At 42.4% G+C, this 24,299-nt stretch overlaps 1 long non-coding RNA gene across 10 annotated transcripts; it reads right to left on the bottom strand.

Moving 5' to 3' along the window:
* Window positions 1-6,739: 6,739 nt before the first annotated feature.
* On the bottom strand, window positions 6,740-17,198 carry LOC123145764 (uncharacterized). Of its 10 annotated transcripts, none has more exons than XR_006472447.1 (22): window positions 16,586-17,193; window positions 16,241-16,491; window positions 16,076-16,129; window positions 15,333-15,430; window positions 15,097-15,252; window positions 14,208-14,265; window positions 13,387-13,444; window positions 13,244-13,277; window positions 12,842-12,932; window positions 10,805-10,974; window positions 9,822-10,725; window positions 9,550-9,736; window positions 9,346-9,462; window positions 9,078-9,227; window positions 8,787-8,993; window positions 8,557-8,701; window positions 8,300-8,432; window positions 7,976-8,186; window positions 7,734-7,865; window positions 7,484-7,634; window positions 7,126-7,314; window positions 6,740-7,042 (listed from the first exon to the last, which is right to left on the bottom strand). It is a non-coding gene; the product is annotated as an uncharacterized lncRNA (long non-coding RNA). The 10 variants fall into 10 exon arrangements; XR_006472422.1 differs by having other exon boundaries at window positions 13,150-13,277; window positions 13,387-13,547; window positions 14,208-14,306; window positions 16,586-17,192; XR_006472426.1 differs by having other exon boundaries at window positions 13,387-13,547; window positions 14,208-14,306; window positions 16,586-17,191.
* Window positions 17,199-24,299: the final 7,101 nt, after the last annotated feature.

Raw genomic sequence — 24,299 nt, 5'->3', positions numbered from 1 at the left:
AAGGTTGCTTCTTCATGGACCCTTCGTGGGTGGAGCCCTCCGTGGACTCGCGCAACCGTTACCCTTCGTGGGTTGAAGTCTCCATCAACGTGGATGTACGATAGCACCACCTATCGGAACCACGCCAAAAATATCCGTGTCTCCAATTGCGTTTGAATCCTTCAAACCCTTCCCTTTACATTCTTGCAAGTTGCATGCTTTACTTTCCGCTGCTCATATACTCTTTGCATGCTTGCTTGATATGTGTTGTGAATGTTAAACTTGTGCCTAAACTCCACTCAAATTTTAAAGAAAGTTAAAAAGTGCAACTTTGGTACTTAGTGTCTAATCACCCCCCTCTAGACACATCTTCTCAAGGTCCTACAGGTCTATAATCTGAGAATTTGTAGCTACGGCCCAAACAAATGTGGTCTTAGCCTAGAAAAGCGCAGTTCAAGATTCCACATGTATTCTATTTCAACATGTTCATCCCCTATGCGAATCACTACGAGTATGAAAAAAAGACGGATAATGCATTATTGATTAAGAGTGCACCCTAATCACTAACTTAGATTGTATTTTCTTAAATTGTTAACAGGTGAAATAACAACATATATATTCATATTCTACATATTTTTCTAATCAAAATTCATATATAACATGTTAAATTTGAAGTTATGGTTAAGAAGATATGAGTATTTAAAGAAAATATTTGATATCTACTGCGGATTTAATGTAAGAAAAATCAGGGTTTTTTTTATAAAATAGCATGACGGACTAAGAATACCTATTTTTTTTGTTAGTAGGTATAGATATAGATATAACAATCTAACAACACTATGTAGTACTTATGTTATATATACATGTGTGTATTATATTTGTGTGCTTGTCAGATTTCTCACTGTGTACTTTTAATGGATTTGTGAGACAACTCAAAATTGTACAAAGATTATTGATACTATGGAATTGGCTCGCGAAAAAACAATAGGTGAAAGCCTACTAATGGGCTCAAACTCTAGTCGGGCCATCCTCAATTCCTCTCAGCTGTTATAATTGAATAAAAAGCATCATTAAAGTAGGTCGCCCTATTGTTTGAATTCTTTTAATTCTCATTCATTCTCATCTTTACCTGAAGGTCCATACTACAGTACCATTCCATAACATAGATGTATTTTATCGGTAAATTTTTAAGGCTCGGCATTTATTCCTCGTTGTCTGACCTAACCCTAGACTACAAACAATCACAATGGTGGTGGCATGGTGGCAGCCACCAACTACCCGAAGCATCAGGTGCAGCTCGTGAACCACCACCATCATCTTATGATGGATGTATTGACCAATGATGAGGTGAAAAAACATCTCCAGGTAATTATAATATCATCATCACTCATCCCCTGCATTCATTAATATTCTCTCTTTACTTTCTTTAATCAATGGCTGCCTCCTCTCGCTCATACTATGACCGCGTTTCCGTTGACTCGCCGGCCTTTGTGGTGTTTCCATTTGTTTGTCATCGACGGCTATGTCCTTTGGTGCACCTACGTCCTCTAAGGATTTTTTTTCTAATGTGCTTGTGCTCTCCTGTTACAATGCATGAACCATTTTGCTAGTGATTACTAAATGACCCAATTAATTGGGGCTTGCACTTTGATAATTTGCAACTGCTTATATTGACTTTGATATTTTACCACATCTTACTTTGGACTTTGACACTTTGCGCTTGCCCACAAGAAAAGACGAGATTGTCCCTGCTCCACCCCATTAACCACGCACAACATCCTCTCCCCGTTCCCCAACTCTCTCTCACCCGTACTTCCAGAGTGACAGGGGTGATGGCGGCGGATGCTCCCGGCAACGCAGGGGCTGGCACAACAGCACGGGCAAGCAAGCAAGTTGCAGCATCAGCACCAACAACTAGCAAGGCTAATTAGCACGGCACGCAAGCGGCAGCACCACGGGTGGCACGAGCGCACGAGCACGAACCAGGGGAATCCATCACCTAGTTGTTGCCGTCGCCGTCGTCCGGCACGCCCTGGCTCTCGCCCGTACATCGTCGGCGCGAACGGGGGAGAGAGAGAAGCATGTTCCCGCATACATCGTCGGCGCGGACGAGGAGAGAGAGAGAGAGAAGCATGTCCCGTGTACGCCCGGAGCTTGAGCAGCGATTCCTTGGACGCGACATGCGCACCGGCAAGGAGCAGAAATCGGGAGTGACGGTTAGGCGGCTCGTCTTGCCACCCGTGGAGGAGCACCGCGGAGTCACGTGAGCCTGCCTATCGTCGGGGTTGGCATCGTTGTTGCTCGTGGCGAGGAACGAGGAGCAAGGGGTGGTAACAGGGAGGAGCAAAGGCGGTGCCAAAGAGCTACAAGTGCGGCGGCGGGGAGCGGCAAGGGCGGCTGCAAGGAGTGCCTAGCCGGCTGGTTCATCGGGCACATTGGGGATTTCACGTGAATGGCTCGGTCTTCAGTGAAACATGTACAAAGGGAAATATGGTCACTAGTTTTGGGTATATATCAAACATATACCATCAAATACATTTGAAAGGATTGTTTTTAGGGGGAAAAGGGCAAACAATCAAAGACCAAAGTAAGAAGTGGCAAAATATCGAATCCAATGTAAGGCATTTTGTCAAAGTGCAAAATAATAAGTGGCAAATAACCAATTCCCCCAATTAATGGAGACGTCCAAAATCCACATTTAATCTATATCTATACCTACTATTAAAGGAAGGTGATATTCTTGATTTCGTCCCGCTTCGTTTGGTCCCTTAATTAATTTCACGTACGCTATTTGGTTCCGTTACTTGTCACCCGTTTTGGCCCAACGGAGGAATCGCACCTGACGGCGCACTGTGGCCCACATCCGGAGAGCTGGCAAAAAATAAAATAGCCGATGGCAGGGTTCGATCTCATAAACCCACCACCCGACCACACACAGTTTGTACAACTGACCTAGCTGTAGATAAGAGAGGATTTTTTTTTTCTCTCATTGCAACCCACGGGCCTTTTTGCTAGTTTCTTTAAAAAAAATTGGCTTTAAAAATCCCAAGATTTGCGTCCTCCTTGATAAATATTTCCAATTTAGTTGGGTCTTCTCAAATCCCACAATCATAGTGTGTTCCCTACATGAATAATTGATGAGTGACCACCGAGTGTATCGATCTCTCAGTCCCACAATGTGTCCTTACTTGACCCATTCTCTTCCTTTGGTAGTATCTAGTGTGTGCTTATTGCCGTCTGGGTCTGCTTATTCAGTTAATGTTATTCATGAAACAGAAGACATAAAAATTGATGGAGTTGGCTGAAAGAGGGCGAGGTGGTACTATTTAGGGCGCTACTCTGCGCCGGTCGACCGGCCCAGACACTCCGCCGGTCCACCCGCGTTCGTTGGACGCGTACAGCCGTAAACATTGTGTTTGGTCCACGGGGTCATGCAAAACTGAGCCCGCCGAACCCATGCAAAACAGAACCTGTTGAACGCACGCAAAAATTGAACCTGCGTCTTTCGCCCGCATGGAACGGGCTGTCATTGCCATGCGTCATAGCTTTGCTCGTTGACTCGCGACACCCATCTTCCATGAATGCCCAATCCATTGTGGTAGTTCGTCATGCCTGCCTTGCATCGCCATGGAAACTTGCCGCCGTCGCCTCGCGAACACTCCGTCATCCGGCAAATGCTCTGCCGGCGCCATGCGCCGATGCTTTGCTCGTCGACTCGCGATGCCCCAGCTCTCGTGAATGCCCCGTCCACCATCGCAGCTCGCCGTTGCCGCCATGCATCACTGTCGTAACTCGTCGTCGTTGCCTCACACAAAAAGCTCGTTGTAACATGGCCTGTGCTGGTCCAAGCAAATCGTCTTGCCGTTCGCAGCTTGCCGTCTCGCTAGTCCCAGCAGATCGTCTCTCCGAACCTAGCAAATAATCACCAGAAATTCTCAGCGGCAAAAAATCACGCCGGTCACAGCAAAACTATCGTCAGTCCCAGCAAAAATGATCGTCCAGCTAAAAAAATGGCTTACCATCATTGGGACGTAGCAAAAATTCACACCGGTCGCTGGTCACAATAAAAATTCTCGCCGGTTCCAGCAAAAATGATCGGCCCAGTGACGTAGCAAAAATTCTCGGCGGTCCAAGCAAAACAACTCATCATTTGTAGCAAAATAAATTTGCCAGTGCCGGTCGTAGCAAAAGATCATACTGGACCCAACAAACGATTTGCCGGTTGTAGCAAAAAAAAGTTTGTTGTCCCCGGGAGTATCAAAAGTACACACAGGTCTCAGCAAAAACAACTCGCTGGTTGTAGCAAAAATGCACCGCCCTCACAGGGCGCGGCAAAAATTCACACCGGACCCAGTAAAATGACTCGCCGGTCGTAGCAAAATGCCCCGCCGCCACAGATCGTAGCAAAAATTCACACTAGTCCCAGCAAAACGACTTGCCAATTGTAGCTCGATGTCGTGCCGGATGCAACATGAAACACCGGTAGTAGCAAAATTTGACAACGGTAGTAGCAAAAAGGACGTCGCCGCCGCCACCATTGGTGTCCTTGTGAATGGTTGTAGCAAATGTCAACACCGGTAGTACCAAAACACAAGACCGTTTGCAGCAAAAATGGCCGCCGCCGTCCTTGTGAACGGTTGTAGCAATCATCGACATGGTAGTAGCAAAAAATGACACCGGTTGCAGCAAAAAGCCGCTGCCGCCGTCATGTGTCTCAGTTCATCATCAATGGTTGTCGCAATCGTCAATGCCAATCGTAGCAAAAACACCAACGATTGCAGCAAAAAACTCAGTCGGTTCCAACAAGAAGTTTTTTTTTGTTGCATCATTTATTTTGGCTGCATGGTTCATCTATGCAACAACACGGCCATGGTTCTTCCAGCAAAAACCAATCAACCGGTTCCAGCAAATTCTCGCCGTCAGTCAGGGAGGTGATCGGACGTTCACTGCTGGCGATGTGATACGAGGTAGTAGATGAACAAGAGAAGAGAGAGGAGAGATAAAGGAGGAAGGAAAATCTACAATGAAACGGTGGTTATCAAGGAAGAAAGGGGAGCAACTAGTTAACAAGCGCTCCTTCGGAGCGCTCGTAACGAGCGGTTCGGGAGCGCCCTACGCATGACAAGTGTCTCGCGCGGAGCGCTCCGGCCAGGGAAAACCAGGTGACGCGGTTGGTTCCCGGTTTTCCCTTTCGGGTTTGTGGTTTCGTGCGTTTTGACCCTGATACTATCACATTTTTCCGTTTTCCCTTTCCGCGCGAAAACACAAATAAATACCAGTTCGCGCGCTTGGTTCCCTGTTTCCCTTTCTCATTTCCCTTTTTGTTCCCATTATATTTCTGGGTAATGGAGATTTATGGGGTAGTTACGGGCGGGGACTACCAACACTATCATATGTGACCTTTCAAGTAACGAAAAAAGCAACTTTTTATTGTAAAACGGCAGTCTTCAAAATTATTCAATCGTGTGACTTCTTTATAGGCACATGTGAACACTAGGAGAGGCATGGGTGTATAACTTTACTAAATTGAAGAAAATCGTGCTGGTTCGTGCGGCGCATTGTCCGTCGTGGTATGACACAGCGCCTCCGGCGCGAGGGAACCTCCTGCTCGCCTTCGGCTCATTTAATTTTCATAAACATCTTGAAGGGGGGGCATAGGTCGAAGTGTGTGCTGGTGCGTGCGGCGTGCTGGTTCGTGCGGCGCATTGTCCGTTGCGGTGTGACACGGCGCCTCCGGCGCGAGGGAACCTCCGGCTCGCCTTCGGCTGGTTTAATTTTCATAAACATCTTGAAGGGGGGCATAGGTCGAAGTGTGTGTTGGTTCGTGCGGCGTGCTGGTTCGTGCGGCGCATTGTCCGTCGCGGTGTGACACGACGCCTCCGGCGCGAGGGAACCTCCTGCTCGCCTTCGGCTTGTTTAATTTTCATAAACATCTTGAAGGGGGGGCATAGATCGAAGTGTGTGTTGGTCGAAGTGTGTGCTGGTTCGTGCGGCGTGTTGGTTCGTGCGGCGCATTGTCCGTCACGGTGTGACACGGCGCCTCCGGCGCGAGAGAACCTCCTAGCAGGTCGTGCAAAAGGCAAGCTGCTTTGTTTCGGAAAGCACAGGTTTGAAGAATGTGCAGTCACGTCTGGTTAAGAGTTATGCTTTGTTAACGATATATATGTTTGTGTGTGTATGCACATGTGTGCATACTACAAAGGCATTGTTATGTTGCCTCCGTAGGTACGGGTTTGAAGCATGTCAAGTCACGTGTGCGTAGGAGCTAGCAACGGTTGAGGCGCTCTTGGTATGTGTGTGTGTGGGTATTTCCCGGAGGCATGGTGACCCAGGGTTTGGTGGCACGAGGCCATGTCGCCTCTGGAGGCACGGGACGGTGCTTTCCAGAGTCACGCGTAAGGGTATGTGTGTGTGTGGATATTGCCCGGAGGCATGGTGACCAAGGGTTTGGTGGCACGAGGCCATGTCGCCTCTGGAGGCACGGGACGGTGCTTTCCAGAATCATGCGTAAGGGTATGTGTGTGTGTGGATATTGCCTGGAGGCATGGTGACCCAGGGTTTGGTGGCACGAGGCCATGTCGCCTCTGGAGGCACGGGACGGTGCTTTCCAGAATCACGCATAAGGGTATGTGTGTGTGTGGATATTGCCCGGAGGCATGGTGACCCAGGGTTTGGTGGCACGAGGCCATGTCTCCTCTGGAGGCACGGGACGGTGCTTTCCATAGTCACGCGTAAGGGTTCATTTTTGGAGTCACTGCTGTTGTACAAATAAGAAGAGGCATTGTTGTTTATAGTTTACTGGCGCTCTCTTATGATGTAAGACGCACTGTTGTCGAAATAGTTTTTTTTCAACATGAACATGTAATTTCTAACTACATTACATATAAATGTGAGTTATTGACAAACTGTTTTGTCACGTCTAGATAGAATTAGCTTCGCGGGCTAAATCAAAAGTTTTAGTCTTCATTTTTGCTTAAGATCTTGCTAATATCTTCACCCATTTCACTAGCTTTGACTTGATTCATCTGTACATTGCCTCTGCCCTCCAGTCTTCGACCTCATCCTGTGAAATTTTGCCGAGAAGAGAAGTATATCATTAGAGTTTCTGCATATAAGTTGTTTATAAGTAAATATATATAAACTTACTGTCAAATCTTCCAGGTCTTCGACAAACTTTTCACCATTGTAAAGGAATGCAAGCTTTAAAACAGCAAATGTTGATTCTCCCTTTTCTACGACTGGAACATCTTGCACGGTATGAGTCTGCCATCTTGTACCCTTGGCATTCATTGTTTGTCCTAGTATGATGTTGAAGACTTCTTTAAACCTAGGTACCTGGGAATATTGTATTTTGTAATTAATTATTTTAATATTGTGACTTGTAAAACTGAAAAAATTGTTTTGTATAAATGCTTATGATTGCCGACTTATAAACATGATATTCCTGAAACTGTCTTTCTCTTTTTTCTTTGGCATCTTCATTTTCCTGAAGTACTCGGCTTACTTCTTATGGTGTCAATTTGTCGATGTGTATCTTTTTCTTTTTCAAATTCCTCGTGAGTTGTTTCTCGAGGATCAATAATGTGAACTTTGTGTTTGTATTTGTCCAGCATATATAGTACATAGCGGTCATGCTTCTCCATTGGAATGAATACCTGCGTACAAAGTACTTGTTACTTAGATGACAGTTTAATATAAAGTAATTTAATAGAATGCATATTTTCTCATTTTGTCATGGTAGAATAGGTTGTTACCATGTTTGCTGTTGAGAGCTTTTTCCGTTGATTTTTCTTGAGATACATGGGAACGAGCTGATTCTTTGTTTTTTGCAACTCATTTTTAAATTTTGTAATAGTAGTTGTGTGTTTCTTCAAATCCAATATGTGCTGCAAACAATATTTATGATGAAAAAAACTGTTAGAGAAAAGAGCCATGTAAGAATATAAAAAGAGTAGTTGTTGCAATGTTCACAAGATTTTGCTTTTTAAAAGTTTACCTCTGCAAAGTTTGGGCCTAATATTACTCTGTCACTCTGTTTTGATTCTTGTCTGCTTTCTCAGATTTCTGCTATGTCATCGAAGATCCTCTTTTCCATATGATGTCATTTGTTCGTCTGTGCTGGTCTTGGACCAAATACTGCCTTCAGCTGGGCTCCAGTAAGTTGCGTGCTTTCACTGTCCCTGAGGATGCGCCTAAATATAGCTTTGCTGCGACAGGGGAGATAAAATAATTTTGGAGGTGACGGTTAATGAGAAACAGATTCTTACATTATTTTTGGCCTCTGTCTAACTATTTTGAGGTGCAATAGAAAACAACTCACCTTTTGTATTTCTCCTGCCAGCTGTCGCTCATGACTAGATGGAAGAGGTCGGACGCCTCCTCTGTGTGTTGGAAGCAGTGAGAATGTTTTGGATATGGACTGGTGCTTTGTCTTTTTTTCCTTTTTGTTTCATCTGTTTCAGTCAACGAAAGCAGATATGTAATATGTAAGCTCTCGTGATACGAAAGATGTTTGTGAACACCGTGTGATGTGTAGGTTATTACAAAAAAAAGGATAAGTAGAAATGATTTTCTTACCTTTTTTGGTGGAGAAGAACTTTGAAGTTTCTCGTTTGAATTCTTTGATTCTTCCAGGTAGTTCTTCCCACTTTACTTGGTTTGTTTCACCAAATATGGCTGTAAAAAAGAACTCTGGTTTCCACTCGGCATCTACGTTGCTTTGCTGCATGGAGGTTATCGGATATTGAAGTATTCAAGTAGTGCTGTTTGTAAAAATTAAAATTGTTGCTCTTGTATTATTCACTTACATCGAAATCCTCATCATCTTTTATGAGTTCAATGCCATTCTAGTATTTTGCAAATTGAGCCATGATGTGTCCGCATTGGGTACCCTACTGTTTTGGCACGCAAACTCTGTTAGGTGTTTGTGCTATCCTCGACCAGTTTGGTTCGTTGTTGGCTTGTAGCTCCGTTTCGCCGTAATGCTTCTTCATGAGTCCGTGCTTCCTTTTAATCTATGTTATTGTTGGGTTTTGCCATTAATAAAGGGAATTCATGAATTGGAAAACTAATTGGAAAACAAGGTTGAATTGACATACCAGTTCTTTGTGGTCCTTATGGTGTGTTTTCCATGTTTTTTTTTCATCTCCGTGTCTGTAATTCAGTGAGTCAAGTATGTCGATGGAGTTCGTGTACTTGTTGAGCACGTACAGTGTGTAGTGTTTATCTGTGTTGTGAGGTATCATAATCTGCAGTGTTTGGAGACAGAGTGAGTTAAAGTTAATTCTTGTCAGGAGAATTAAATGACATGTGAATGTGCAATCTGTAGGAAGAATGAGTTATGTTTCTATATTTCTATTAACTTACCAGCTTTTTCTTTAAAAGTTCCTTGCCTGTTACAAGGGGTGTAAACTCTTTCAATGCTTCTTCCTCATTGAATTCTGCTAGTCCACTTTCCTCTCCAGTTTTAACACCGAGCACGACCTGCGACCAAAAAGTTTTCTACTTTTTAGTTCAATCTTTGTATTCACTGAAATGATGCAAGTGTTTTTGTCAAAATGGACTTCATACGTTTGCAAATTCTACGGGAAGTATGGCTTTATCGGTTGTGTTGTATTGTTGCTGCGATGTCCATTCATCGAACAATGCGTTTGCAATGGAGCCCTTCATCTGTCCATCATCTCCTTTCATTAGTTGTGCCATTATTTGTTTTCCTGTAATCCAATCGTATCACTTCGAGCTAATATATATGTTTAGACTGCAAGCAGAAAAAGTTTATACATTAGTTAGGCTATTTTAAAAAGGGGCAACATTTGTTTTTTTATGCAAGAGAAAGTACTTACTCTCCGCATTCGTCCTGTCCTTCTTTGCTGAATAGGTATTCATGGAGTACTCTGGCTTTGTTTATGAATTTGAAATCTCATGGGACAAATGTAGGAATCTTGATTTCTCCAAGGGGCCTTCTTGAAGGCTTTACCGACCTTTTCTTGACCGAGATTTTCTTGTTTGAACTGTTCTCAGATGATTGAGGCATTGAATGTTCTCCTGGCTCTTGCTACAAGATTGTCAGATACGGCTTGGGATTTTTGTTGAATTCATAGCTTTCATGCTCGTTGAGCCATGTTTTGATTAAATCGAAGTTACAGCCCATCTTTATATGGTTGTTGTACACCTCTAGTTGTAGTGGGTTAAGGCTTGAAAGAAATTCGTCAATTTTTTCCTGCTTTTCCATTGTTTTTGGTTTTAGGAAGTCTAAAGAGATGGTGCTGGAGGTGCCTTGATGATTGCTTGTTGAGCCTGTTTCTTCTTGAAGAAGAACAGGTTGTTTCTTCTGCTCGGAAACCTGTTGTTGTGTATTTGGTATGTCGTTGCTTCTGTCATCCTCTTTTAAATCAGTGCCTGTTTGTTCCAGTTGCTCTGTGGTCGTGATATTGCTGTTGATATTTTGCTCGTCTGTTTCATCTTCGGCATGTTGTGGTATCTTGTCGTCTGGTGGTGGTTGATCTGGTTCTATTGGTGGATCATTTTGTTCGTGGACTGTGAAAGATTGTTGGGCGACGGCGTGGCTGCTGACATCCATAATATATTTGTGTTCACTGGATATATCAATAACCTCATGCTCTTGTGTGGTTGCCGCATGCATAATATGTTCTTTTGGCCCGGTAGTTGGCGGAAACTCTTCTAGTACGCAACATTCTGCTTGTTGCATTTCTTTGTCTTCCATATCTACTTCATATTTCAGCATATCTGTAAAACAATAATTAAAAAAAATATTACTTCTTCTAGTGTTACGAAACTGTAAGATTTAGTTTCTGAAAAGAGTTACCTGTTGTACACTTGATTATTGACAGTTTTGTATTCCCTCTGTGTTGGCTGATTAGTTGATATAGAACCTTTTTCCTCAACTTTCGTACTTGTTCTGGCTTTAAGGTTACTGTTGTTCCATCACTGGAGTAGTGCTTCAGGTTCATGTACATGTAGAATGCGCAGTCCATTCTGCATTTAAATGAACTAGATGACTCGTTGCGCCCATGGCGCAAAGGCCAAGTGCAAGCCAAATATTGAAAGAGTGCACTAAAATATATAAACACAAAATGAAATATATGAAAATAAGTACGGATTGATGATAGATAGATGATGGTTGTTTCAAAAGCATACCACACAACAGTCTAAGCAACAAATAACCGACAGTTAAATGCACAGGATGGTCTTAGGAGATTACGTAAGATCTAAAAGGATGATAATCATAGAAGTCTTGATAGGCAAATATACTAATGCTAAGTTATATAACAAGGGGCTCTTGCAACTTGCTTATATTGAGTAGACGATCAGGCGGAGTCCCTTGGAAGTGCATTTGAAGGCGAAAGCATATGCTTGTCCTTTGTTCATGCTAGATGACCCGTTGCACCGATGGCACGAAGGGTAAGAGTGAACCAAGCATTCAAACCATGCAAGTAAGAATATTTTAGAGACCAGTCATAAAATCTTGGAAGCACAAGGAAATAGATTTAGGTACGTTCATACATAGCATTATGTAGTCTGAACCAATCACATGGTAACAATGAGCGTTAAGAGAGGCACAGGAAACACACAACTGAGCTTGAAAACAAAGAACACATCTTACTGGTTGTGCATATATCAAAACATAAAACTATACACATTTTCACACTCACACATACTGTCAGCAAAACAAAGAATGTTGGCTGCTCCTGAATTATCTGCAAAACATAAGGAAGATGAACAGGACAATCTGACAGAACTTAATCAGATCTCAAGTTTCTCGACAAAGGAAGCTAATTTCCTACTGCCTGACAGTAATGTTACATCGTTACTTGGTTATCGCCATACAAATCAGTGTAGTTAAGAAACACTCAAAGGTTGCAGGCTACAGATAAAACCTTCTCGAAATAGACTTTCACCCAACTTTATAAATAAAGCAAACATCCATACAACCAGGCCAAAGTAGCGAAGCAAATAAGATGGTCGGGGCAACAACACGACCATGCCAAAAGAAAGCAAAAAAGAATTAGGAAAAAAAGCCACCGAGTGGCAGTCGGCATAGCAGCACTACAAAGAGGAGAGACGGCACTACAGATAAAACCCTCTCTGAGAAAAGCATGAAGCAACAATGACCATACAAAAGGTAAAAACCTGCCCGAGCAAACACGACGTTGCATCTCCGAATAGAAAGTGAGGCACCAAGCAAAAACTCCCTTTGCAGAGACAACGACACATCCTTAAGATAGTTCTGCACCCCTCATCAGCATGAAGAAAGCAACAACTCCAGATTTGTTAAAGGTCCTAAATAAACGTGTTAAACATTTGTGTGATTTATATTGGTCTAACCTATAGATTTAGCACATCACGATGGATAATTGGATAGACTGCCATTACCTTGTCAACATGCTTCTATAAGCCCGTAGTTGTTTAAATTCAGAAAGTGTTTATGATACAACAAACCTGGGTTTGGGTTATTTATACGGATAGGATAATATATGATTTTTATGCATATTCCTAACCAAAGCCTACACACTATCTGATTCTAAGTGTCCACATCCATTTATGCCGACTGATTTTTTGTTTTGCCGATCAGTGTGTGAGTGAAACTTGATTATCATGATACACTACCAACCAAGATACAACACGAGGCATGTATAGGCTAGGAACAGACTGGATGAACTAAAACAATAGAAAAATCACAGGTTTAACTTGCATATACAACAATATTTTCATGTAAATGAAGGAAGAAACACTCATGTATGAACAGAACTGAAGGTCAACAGAACTGAAGCTACAAAAGAAATTTAATTCTAAGAAAGAGGCATCAGTTGATGAGAGGGAAGGAGGGGACAAGAGATATTACCTCGTCATCTTAGCGTCTCATCAGTTGACGGACGGATGGTATGCAAGTATACAGAAGATACTATAAATTGATCCTTCCCAGCACTGATAAGCTGCAAGAGTGTTCATATCATCGATTAAATGCGTCCTCATACATGAAAATCCAGACACAACACAAATAAGCATGAATTGTGTCATTTCAATAGGACGTCCAACAGCCAAGGTATATTTGAATCATAATAGCGAACGACCAAAGCACTGGAGACTATTAAACAAAATGATCAGAAAGGCCAAATCAGAGTGGCTAGGTTTGAAGACAATCATACATACACAATCTTTGTAATATGTTCTGCTAGGGTGGGGGGGAGATGCCAAGGTTCACTGAAGGTGTTTGGGAAAATGAAATGCATCGTGTGTACATTACCATGTGATTCTTCAACTCTATTAGCTTCCAAGATCTGAAACAATAGAAAAACTTTCAGCATGTTTGTATTCTCAACAAACAAATCAACCTTCATATGGTATTTAAACTAAATATGGGTTGGAGTGGCAGAATCTGCAGAGTACCTCATTTAGTGATTCCAGGAGACGGAAGGAGTGGTAAATCTGCGAGGAATGCGGCAACCTATCAAGAACAGAGTTGTGAATTAATCTCTTTGTCTTGATGCCCTCATCACCAGGTCCACCATCACTGATATCTTCTCTTCAGACACATTAGCAAGCAGAGTCTGTAGGAGAAGCGACCAAGTGAATAGAAGAGCCCAATAAATTCATATGCAGTAGATTGGCTAACCCTAATCAGGAACTCGAAAAAATCTAGTCAATCTGTTACATCCCAAACACACCAGGCACAAATCCCATCTGCAACATATACACACAGGAACCATGATGCTTATAAACTGAGCAGTAAGAATAAGAATGACAACCAGATCGGTAAGGATATCCCAACCTCAGCCCACACCCGCAAAACAGCAAAGCGTCCATCATGCCAGCAGCAACTTCTAATCTATCAAGTTATTCTTTCTTATTTCAACTGGAGCATCTATCAATGGATTCAAATTCAAATGAAGAAAAGCCACCGTTGGCATCCAGGGGAATTTTTTTTTCAGGGTAGCTCATGGAAAAATTGAGAAATAAACTTAAGATTAATGCACAATTAACTCAGGGTAAAAAACAGAGAAAAATAAGGATACAAAATAGAACAGAGATAAAACGTTCAAACACTTACCCTCGAAAAGACCTTTCAAAAATAAAATGAAAATGTACGGAAGGATCGCTACATTTCGTATTCTCATACTTAGTTAGCATATGTGGAAGCCCAACAGGGCAAGAAAAGAATGAGAATGCTGAAATCATACAAGAGGTCACAAAGTAGATGAGGAGCTCACCAAAATATTTGGCTTGTTGATCAGGCACACAGCTGCGACAGAGAGCCTCGTCGATCGTCTGTCAATTGATATGTAGTTGACGGGCAAAGATAAACCGCTCTGATCAGTTTAATTGCATGAAGCACATTCAGAGTCAGCTCAGTTTAACCACACACAGAACATTCAAATAACAACTTTCATCTAGAACAAGGGGTAAGCGATAAGAAATAATTAGTTCCAGTAGTCCTTCCTAAACCTCTACGCACCAAACCGTCCTCTGTAAGTAGACAGTAACCGCCACCTAATCCGCTTATGAAGCACGGCTGCAGGCACTATATTCATAATGAGCTGCAGCTGGTACTTATTGCACGCACATGTTGCAATGCATGAAAAACAGGGGACAAACATGTTTTCCCAAGCAGCAAACAGAAGCAAAATCACCAGCCCAAGTAAACAAGGACACTTTTTTTTACAAGCTAATGGAACATGCAGCAAGAAGTAATCAAGCACAACAATTATACCACATCTAACCTTGCTGGCCAACGAGGCAGCCATCAAGCAACCAGGACAGGATGTGAAACAAGCAAGTGCTGGCATGCTCTTCTCAAGATCAAACCATTGCAGTTTTTTAATGTTTGTAGATGGTCCTTCTGTACTTTACACATTGCACTTTGACAACCAAAAATGTAATTACATATGGTATATATCAAAACAATTAGCCTCTTGAAGAAGCGGAGATCCATAACAATTCTTCATAACAGAAGAGGATCTCATTTGTAGAGTGTGCATCACTAACTTAATTCAGAAATAAAGAGTGGATGCATGAGCTCTAAACTGGAACATGCACAACATCAGAAAACAAGTAGCACACTGCAAAGAGGAAATGACATGAAAAATATCTAGATCATACCTCTGGCACACAGTCCACTTCCCTTTCCTGGCAGTCAGTGATTTCTTAGCACAGAAAGCTGGAACAGTCACAACATGAGCTGGACGGCTCCTCCATCAGTGTCTTGCTATTTATGACCAAAGGCAATTAGACACAATACATAAGGAAGAAGGATGCCTGTGAGCGCACCAGTTTTGTCATGATCCATGAATACACCAAACATTCTTCTCAAGTATAATAGCTCAAAGAAACATTACCACAAACTTTGCCGATCTCAGGACCATGGATTGCATCTATTAAAACTTGAATATACTTCCAAGACCGCTAGGAACAATATGACCAAACATAGAGCAAACTACAAAAGAGAACAAATAGTTATAGTATATCCAGAAAAAGGTAGTATTATGTAAATATATAGCAAAGTGATTTTGTGTATGCCAGTTGCAGCATCTGACACGACACATTTTCTAGCAAATGGACCTCTGTTTGACATTTCACCACAAAGTGCCTGTACAAAGACTTCGGTGCTGTGGCACACGCAGAAAATTGAGAAATGCCTTTTACTATCTTCTTTTTCAGATGAGGTTCGTCGACATTACCTCAAAATACAAAGCGAGACAAGGCCTTGTGTTGTTTCATTTCAGATATCACATACGATCAATTTCAGGAATAAACACTTGCTGGGAAATTATAGTAGATCCTGAATAAAAAGAAAATACAAAATAGAAATGTTCTTTGACATGGCCTTCCATCAGTGTATTCATTTGTCTTCTATTGATCACCCAAACGTGAAATGAAAATAAAATGATGGTTTCTCATTTTGGTCTCAAAAAATTATACCAACAAATGAAAAATGAAAAACAATGTTAATAATTTTGTAACTGCAATAAATATGGCATCAGGACCAAAAGATGCTCAATGACATCAATGCCTAAACTGTAGTAGCATGCAGATATAACATTCTTTTCGTCTCATAAACCAAAGGAAGTTCAGAACATACCATCTTAAATCAGTGTGAGCGCCTTGGCTTGTATCATCTCCTAGTTGACCTGAGCTACAAATGCAATACAAGTTAATACTCTGATTTCATTCACCCTATTTTGCACAGGTCAATACCGAACGAACCAAATAAGTCAATAGAGTTATACTCTGAAGAAATGCTTACCATATTTTAACAGAGATGCAGAGGAAGAGGGATAGGGTCTGAATCTGATGGGCCAGAGAGGAAGACGGCCATGCGGTCTGCGCCTGCCGAGAAGTGCCGTTATCGATGAGAAGTGTCGTTATCGATGGCAGAGAGGACAGGAATCTTCGTGTCCATGGAATGGGGGTGCAGCAGCGGCCACCTCGTCGTCTCCGCGAAAGCTTCATGTCTTCGTCCATCTCTCCAGTGTGGGGGCGCCCGTGCCTCTCCTGCTGAGAGTTGAGGAGCAACGAAAGCTGGGTTAGGAGCAGCTATGGCAAGAGCACAAAGGGGCAAGATAAACGGGAAAGGAGAAGGTCGATGTACCTCTGGAAGGAGAGAAGGAGAGGGGCTTGAGTAGCAGGCTGCGCCCTTCCTGACGAAGAAAGAACGATGGGCCGACAGCGCTCCTCGCACGCGCCTCTGCACCTGCCGGTCCTGCTAGGTCGAGCCTGCAGGTTCAGCACGCCTCCCCACGGCCAAAAACAACAGCGAAGCAACCGTCGCCCTGCCGCATCCCTCCCTCCTCTGTTCCTTCTCCTCCCGCGGCTCTCAGAGAGCACAACAAGAAAGCCGTCGGCCGCCACCGTGACCTCGTCGGATCCGCAGCCTCATGCCGCCTAGGGACCGGATCCGCCCGGATTCACGCAACAGCGACCTGGTGGCACGGGAGAGAAGAGGAGAAGGATGAGCGGCGGCAGCCACGCGCTGGGAATCGTGAAGGAGGAGGAGAGGAACGAAGAGAAAGTGGAGTTGCGTGGGGCTCGAGGAAGTGAGCGGATTGGTAGCTAGGTTTTACTGCTCGCGTCCCATCCGGCATCCACACCACCAATCGCGCACCGAGCCACCCCGCAAGCTTTCACCTGGCTCCACACCTACCCAAAGAGACTAACAAGTGGGCCCAACACTTCTGAAGCGAAAGAGACCTGGCTGAGTGCATGGAAGGAGGAAGGAGGGTGAGGGTAGACCAGCGCCAATCCACCCATCCTCCTGGACACACGATCGATTCGCCCCAGCCCACGATCGATTCAGCCCTCTTCAGTGCCTCTTTCACCCGGACAGAAGCCCGCACCCACCGTGTCACTGCCAGGCTGGTCTGCTCGCAAGGCTGGCCCATGCGTCAGCTGCTCTAGGCCAAAATAACAAGCGTGCAAAATAACGAGCGTTTGGATTTTTACCAGTGCGATGAAAAGCGGCCAGCGAGACAAACCGAGCGGGCAGGATTACTTCGAGACAGGGAGGGCGCTCGAACGGCGGGTTGCGTAGGAGGGTTTATATGTTCAATGGTATTGAATGTTGGATAGTGGTAATTGTTGTATTGAAAAGACGAAAGAACAGAATTATTTTAGTAATTGTAGTATTGAATGTTGTATTGAAATAAAAAAGAAATAAGTGAAGATGTTGGAAGTGCTTACGTGTCTTCTCCTTGAAGTGGCACCTGCAGTCTGACCTTTTTGTAATGGTCGATGTTTTTTTCTGAAACTTGTAGCTCTGTGCTTATGTGCTTCCAGATTTTCATTAATTTGCTGGTTACATTGTTGAAGAATTCTATTGTGCCTGGATATGCAGTTGAAGAGTCGAGGAGTTCAAAACGCTGTTTTTGCATGTTAACTGTGATGGTGAAGTAATGACTTATAGTTTTCAAACCCGCTCAACAAACATGGTAGAAGGAACTGCAAAACACAAAATAAAAAGAAAACATTTGGAAATCTTCTTATATTTAGAAACATAAAATAAAAAGAGAACTTTGCATAGCATATATGTAAATTGTGTTTTGTTTTTGAAACAGCTGATCTCCTTACCATGTCATAATCTTGCAGTTTTTCTTCTTCTTTCATGTTGAAAAATGATATAAGCCTTGCAGGTAGTAATTTTTTTTCTATTCTGTTGTTGATCATTATTTTCGTAGCACATTGGATCTTCGTCGTCGGCTTCCCTTATTGAGTGCTACTTGTTTCGTCACAGATAGACAAAGGGAATTTGTCAGTTCAGCTATAGGGGAAGTTTATCTATTTATAAAGTCATATATTGTGTTTTAAACATGATTCTTTTGACGTGATATTTACTTACAGTGTTGCTTAACGATAGAATCTTTCTCCTTGTGCCATTGAGTTGTTTTCTCAAGATTGTTAGCATGGGCTCTATTGCTTCGGTGCGTACTGATTTACCGACCTTGAAGCTTTCGGAGACATGTCCTAGATTTACATCAAACTTGTCCGTTGTAATGAAAAGCTGATCCCTGCAAAGTATATTTAGAAAAATGTTATGGTTCACACATGATACAGTCAAAATGATCGTGTGTAAGAATGTTTTCTGTGTTAGTTGCATGAACTTACATTTCTCTCTTTGTCCATGGCTTGCATACAACGTTGTACAGGTCTTCGATTGCTTTGTTGACGGAATCACTATGTTTGCCACCTTTCTCCATTGTGCCTGCGATGATTTTGAATTTAATATAAATAATTCCAAGTCACAAAGATCACAATATAGCAATTATGTTTCTATTGTCTTGTCTGCTTCGATGCTGGAAGATATGTCCTGTCAAGTGTTGTTCCTTTCTTGTTCTCCTTCTGCTTCCTGCGGCATGTTTTGTTCTTCTTTTTGCGTTGTACCCTTTTGTTCAGCTTCTTCTCCATCCTTATTTGAGTTTTCTGTGCTTTTCTTGGCATCATGTTTTTCCTTGTCAACCGTTATGTCTTGCTAGTGGTTTTTTCTGTCTTGTTTTTCAGTCTCGACCTGGATGGCATTGACTTGTCTGCAAGGGGAATTGGCATCGTACGACGGCGTAGGGTTTTCTTCGATAGTTTCTGGTTATTTCTCTGGAACGATTTGTGTGCTTGCTTCATTGGTTGTATCTCCGTGGTTGCGTTCTTCATGTTTCCGCGTTGTCATTTAAAAAGCATTGAAATGATTTAACTTGCTACTTTATTTTAATTATAGCAGCTGTTATGGGAAAATAGCGAAGCGTTCGGTGTGTGCTTTGAGCTATTTTGATTGTGATTAAATTGTCATTTTGTGGAAACATTTCGTGCAACTTCACCTGTTGAGCTGTCGTTGGTGATGCTGACTGTTCCACCTGTTCTTGGTTGGGTGTTGTTTCTTGGGTACCGTCTTGTTCTTTGTTTTGGTGATCATCGTCACTGTCATGGTTTTTGTCTTGCAGCTGTTCAATCATAAAGGGGGTAAGTTTCAACCATGGAACTACTTTACATTTTCGTAAGATCAGCTTATGTTACTTTACCTTATCAGTCGATGTTGTTTCTGTTGTCTCTACTGCTATTCTCGTTGCTGCTGCTGACTGTTGTGCTTGTTCTTCGTTGAGTGGAGGTTTTTGGGCATCTTCCTGTTCTGTCTTTTGGAGTTCATCGCCGCTGCCGTTGTTTTTGTCTTGTATCTTTTGAAACACACAGGTGGCTAAGTGGCAGTGCATTTGAGCTTCAACAGAGCTATTTTATACTTTCAGAGGATCAACTTATGTAACTTTACCTATTCTGTCGTTGTCGCTGCTGTCGTCTCTGCTACAGTTTTTTCGGTGAGTGAATATTTTGGCGCTTGGTCTTCTTTGATGTTGATGTTTGCCGTTTGAAGAACATTTTTGTTTTCTTCTTTGGCCTCCTTTTCCTCATTTGTCTCCTCTCTCTGTGATTGAGGAAAGTAGTGAAATGTGAAATGTGCATTTTTGAACTATAAGATAATTCATAGGCATTATGTGTTTTCACCTCTGTACTTGTTACTGCTGATTGTTCTACATGTTCTTCGCGTGGTGTTTTTGGGTTCTTCTCTTGCTCTTTTTTTGTTGTTCATCGTCAGTGACCTTGTTTTTTTCTTGCAGTTGTTCAAATATAGAGGTGGCAAAGTGAGAGTGCATTGGAGTGAGTACAGGTGTGGTAGGTTGGAGTTTATTTAATTGTGCACGCGGCAATTTTATAATTTCATGCTTGCAAGTTTTGTAACTTCACCTTTTCAATCATTGACACTGGCGCTGACTCTGGTAGTTGTTGTTTGGTGATTGAATTTTTGGTGGCTTGGTCTTCAGTGGCATTATTGTCTATCGTTTGATGAACATGTTTGGGTTGTTCATTGGGCTCCTCTGGTTGTGTTTGATGGTCTTGATTGTTGGTGCTCTCCTGAGCTTCTTGTGCCTGCACCAACAGAAAAATTATTTAAGAAATGGGTGCATCTCTGATTGTTGAGTTACAATTTTTTTTATAAGACCTCTTTCTCTGGATTTACAGGACTATCTCCTGCTGGAACTACGGCTTCTCCTTGTCTCATTTTGTCCTCTACTTTTTCTTGTTCAATGTTTATGCGAGTTCTTTTTCTTGCTTCCTCTTCCTGTTCAATAAAAAATTGAAATTATAGTTTGAAGTTCATTTGTGCCTCAGCTTTGTAACCTCACCTCTTTAGTTGTTGTTGTTTGAAGTTCTGTGTGTTTTCCAGTTTCCTTTGGTTGCGCCGCTTCTTGATCTTCCAGATCAATGTAATTGTTTGTTTCCTGCATTTGTTCAAAGAAAAGGGTCAAACATGCCTTATAATTGTTGTATTGCGGTGGTGGGGTGTATTACGTAGTTCAGACATCATAAATGGTTTGAAAAGGGTTTGTTGTTGATTTTTTACCTCTGTGTTGATGATTGGGTTATTTGTGCCTGCATCGACTGTTTCTTTACCAGGTATAACAGTCTCTAGTTCCTCATTGGCTTGGATGTCTTGGGTTTTCTCCTTTGTACTCGTGATGGTGATCTGCAATGTCGTGGCACTGGAAATCTCTTATGCACAAACTTCCTGTTCTGTGACTCCTTCGTCTGTTTGAGGTTCACTATGGGGTTCAATTTCAACACTGGTTGTCTCTTGGTCTTGCAGTGATTGTGATACCTGTAGTTCAAACAATATGAGTTTGTGGTTCACTTTCTTTCCTGCCATTATGAGTTTCCGGTGTGGGGTGTAGTGGGCCATGGAATTTTACCTCCTCTTCGTTGTTTTCTTCTTCTTTGTCATTTGTTATGCTAACGGTTGATTTTGGGTGAGCCTCCTGCATTTGGTTGACGGGACTGTTGACTTGATTGTTCTCCAGCTGAGCCTATATTTTGTTGAAGGTTTGTCAGTTAACTTATAACTCTATCCAGTTTTGAAAGGAAAAATGGATGTTCATACTGACCTCCACACTGGTTTTGATGTCGATTGTATCTTGTGCTTGTGTTGGAGTAGTTGTTGTTGTAGCACTGTCTGTTGTGAGGTTGCTTTGTTTCTTGCGTTCATTCTTGTTTTTGGGGTTGTTGACGCCATCCTGCTGTTGGAGTTCATCTTGGCCTGGCGTGCTATTGGTACGTTCCTGAAAGCATTGACACAACTCTTTTCAGTTGAGGTATGAAAACAGGGTTTTGCTTGCGGATGGCACCATGCATTACTATTTATTTACCTGTTTTTTCCGCTTTATCTCCTTCTTGTCAATGCTCACGTTCCTTGATTTTGTTCTTCTCTTCCTCTCTTTGTCCTCTTCTTCTTTCTTACCTTTTCTCCTTTCTCTTTGTTCTGTTGTGGCCACTATTTCATTCGTGCGGCTGGCATCGACTTGTCTACTTGATGCTGCTGGAACTGCTTGCTCTAGCGTCTGCAGGGTCGCGTTGTCTGTGAGGTACCTTGTGCAAACTATGTCCTGAAATTGTCTGAGTTGTTCTAGAGAATCCATCAGGGCAATTGTTTGTTGCACGACTTTGTCCTTCTTTCTTTCATCCAATATCTCTTCTTTTTCGTCGCATCGATGTTTAGCCCTGGTGATTACTGCGGGTAACTGTTCTGCTTCATGGAGCACTTTTTCCAACAATTTGTTTATCCTTTGGAATCTTTCTTCTGGTCCTGTGCTGATGTTTTTGTTTGGTTCCGTGCTTCCACTGGTGCCGATACATGGTTCGCGCCGGCGCTTGGGTGGAGGTGGTAGCAGCTTGGTTGTGTGCTGGTGTTGCTGTTCTTTACGATGTTCTCCTGCTATCTGGTGAATTGAAGACGAAGTTGATGCTGTGCTGGTATAGAAGATCCTATCTGCTGTTCCTTTCCATGTCTGCATCGTTTCGGTGGAATGGAATTGGTTAGACTGGAAACTTTTTTCAAAAAGAGAAGTACCCATTTATGTACAACAGAGCTATACCTGTATCTTGCCAAATTCATAGTCATCTGGTCGTGCTTTTCCGTCCGTTTTCATGTCTGCTCTAGCTATTTTTGCTAGGTCACTCTCTTTGAGATGGTTTGCTCGTGGTAATGAGATTTTGTCCATTGTCTTTGCAATCTTTCGCATTTCTTTTGTGTCGGTTGGCAGCAGCAGGGAGTCAAGGTACGTCATTACCGGTACCTGTGCCAAACCATTGATGTGCTTTTTGTTCTTTTCCTCCCGAGGCAACATCCTGTGCTTCTGCCATGTCTTGTCTCCTTCCCTAATACATTCGACGATTACCTCGCAGAAATCCATCTTTGCCATTTCTGGATAGTCCATGTCCTTGACCATTATAGCTGTCCGGGCGAAGATAGCGGTGCTTGACCCACAGACAACATTGTGGAAAAAAATAAGGAAAAATATTTTAACCGATTTCCTATTTGATTCTTCATCATCTATTTCCACCAATGTTTTTAGCTTCTCGAACAGTTGTTTTGGAGCGAATTTTGTATCTTTGAAGCCAAGCTCTAACATCAGTTATTTCATTGAAGCTGGGCTAGTCTCTGGCCTTGGTGCTGACCTTTGCGTGTCATTTGGGTATCCAAACACCTTGTGGGTAGCTTCCTTGGTAATCTTGATTTTTTTTGTCTTCAGTAGCATCACCGAAGCTTATTGTCATGGTTTCTGTGTTGAGGTTGTCGTAGATGTGGGCTGCAAGCGGTATGCAGATGGAGCCCGTTATTTTGCAGTTCTCTAGGCTGCCAAATCCTGCCGTCCTAATATCTTTCTTGTGACGGTCTTTAAGTAAATTCCATGCTTTCTTGACATGGGCAAATGCTGCCCCTGCCTTGCTTTGGCATTTCTCTTCATCTGTTTCTTGCTGTTCTTCGTCAACTTTGGTACTACCAGTTCTTTCCCGCTTGTCTTTCTTCTCTTTCTGTCCTTCTTGCCTGATTTGGGCTGTTTCAGAAGAAAAAAAGAAAGGGTTTTGTTAGAAATGAATGTTAGATCCCTAGTGGTATTCAAAATTAGTGCATAAGTGTGTTTTTACATCGTCGTCATGTTCTGTGTCGCTGTTGTGCTCTTCGGCATCATCGCCGTCTGTAGGAATGAAATCTGCATCATGTTGTCTGTCATCGTCGTCGTCATTGGTATCTGAACCTTTGCTGTTGGTATCGTCTTGTTCTTTTTCTACCCTTTGCCGTTTGTTTTTCTTCTTGCGTTCAGCTTGTTTCTTCATGCCGGTTGGTTCTGTTGGCGGGAGTACCATTAGAGGTAATGGTTGATGCTGCAAGGTACCAGTGTCGACGATGTTTTCAGCATTTTCCTTTTTCTTTTGCCTTTTTGCTCCAGGAGTAAAAACAGTGCTGGTATCTGATTTTCTCTTTTTTTTTGCTTGTTGCTAGGTGTTTACTTCTGTTGAGCCTGGTGTAAGTTAGCATTTCTGCCGCATGTGGTTTGTTCCTACTGGTCTGTTCTGTGTCCTTTTCTGATGAATGAGGAGACATGCTTTGTGTTTGTGTGCTGTCAATATCACCGTCTTTGTGTCCTGCATAATGACCAGGTAACGAAAAACGATATTTTTGTGTCCGAAAATAATTTATATACATTTAAAATATATATCTTCAACGATTATGCATAAGGAATGTGAAATTCCCAAAAGGGGATTTGTAGTTTCTTTTTTGGGTTAAGAAAGGTTATTTCTACTATTGCCGATTGAGCTAATAAGGGGATTGAAAAAAAATTAATTATGGTTATGAGTGGAGCTGGGTAAGTGAAGTTAGGGTGAAGCATTTTCTGAGACAAAAATGCACTATGCAGATGATATTTCTACATGTTTGTCCAAAGTGGCAGGTAGTTTTATTTATAGACATAGTTAAGTTATTGTTGTCAAGG

Source organism: Triticum aestivum, chromosome 1B (assembly GCF_018294505.1).
Source record: "Triticum aestivum cultivar Chinese Spring chromosome 1B, IWGSC CS RefSeq v2.1, whole genome shotgun sequence".
In the NCBI taxonomy this organism is placed as follows: Eukaryota; Viridiplantae; Streptophyta; class Magnoliopsida; order Poales; family Poaceae; genus Triticum; species Triticum aestivum.
Note: the sequence above shows the minus strand (reverse complement) of the source record. Positions and strands in the feature narration are given on the sequence as shown.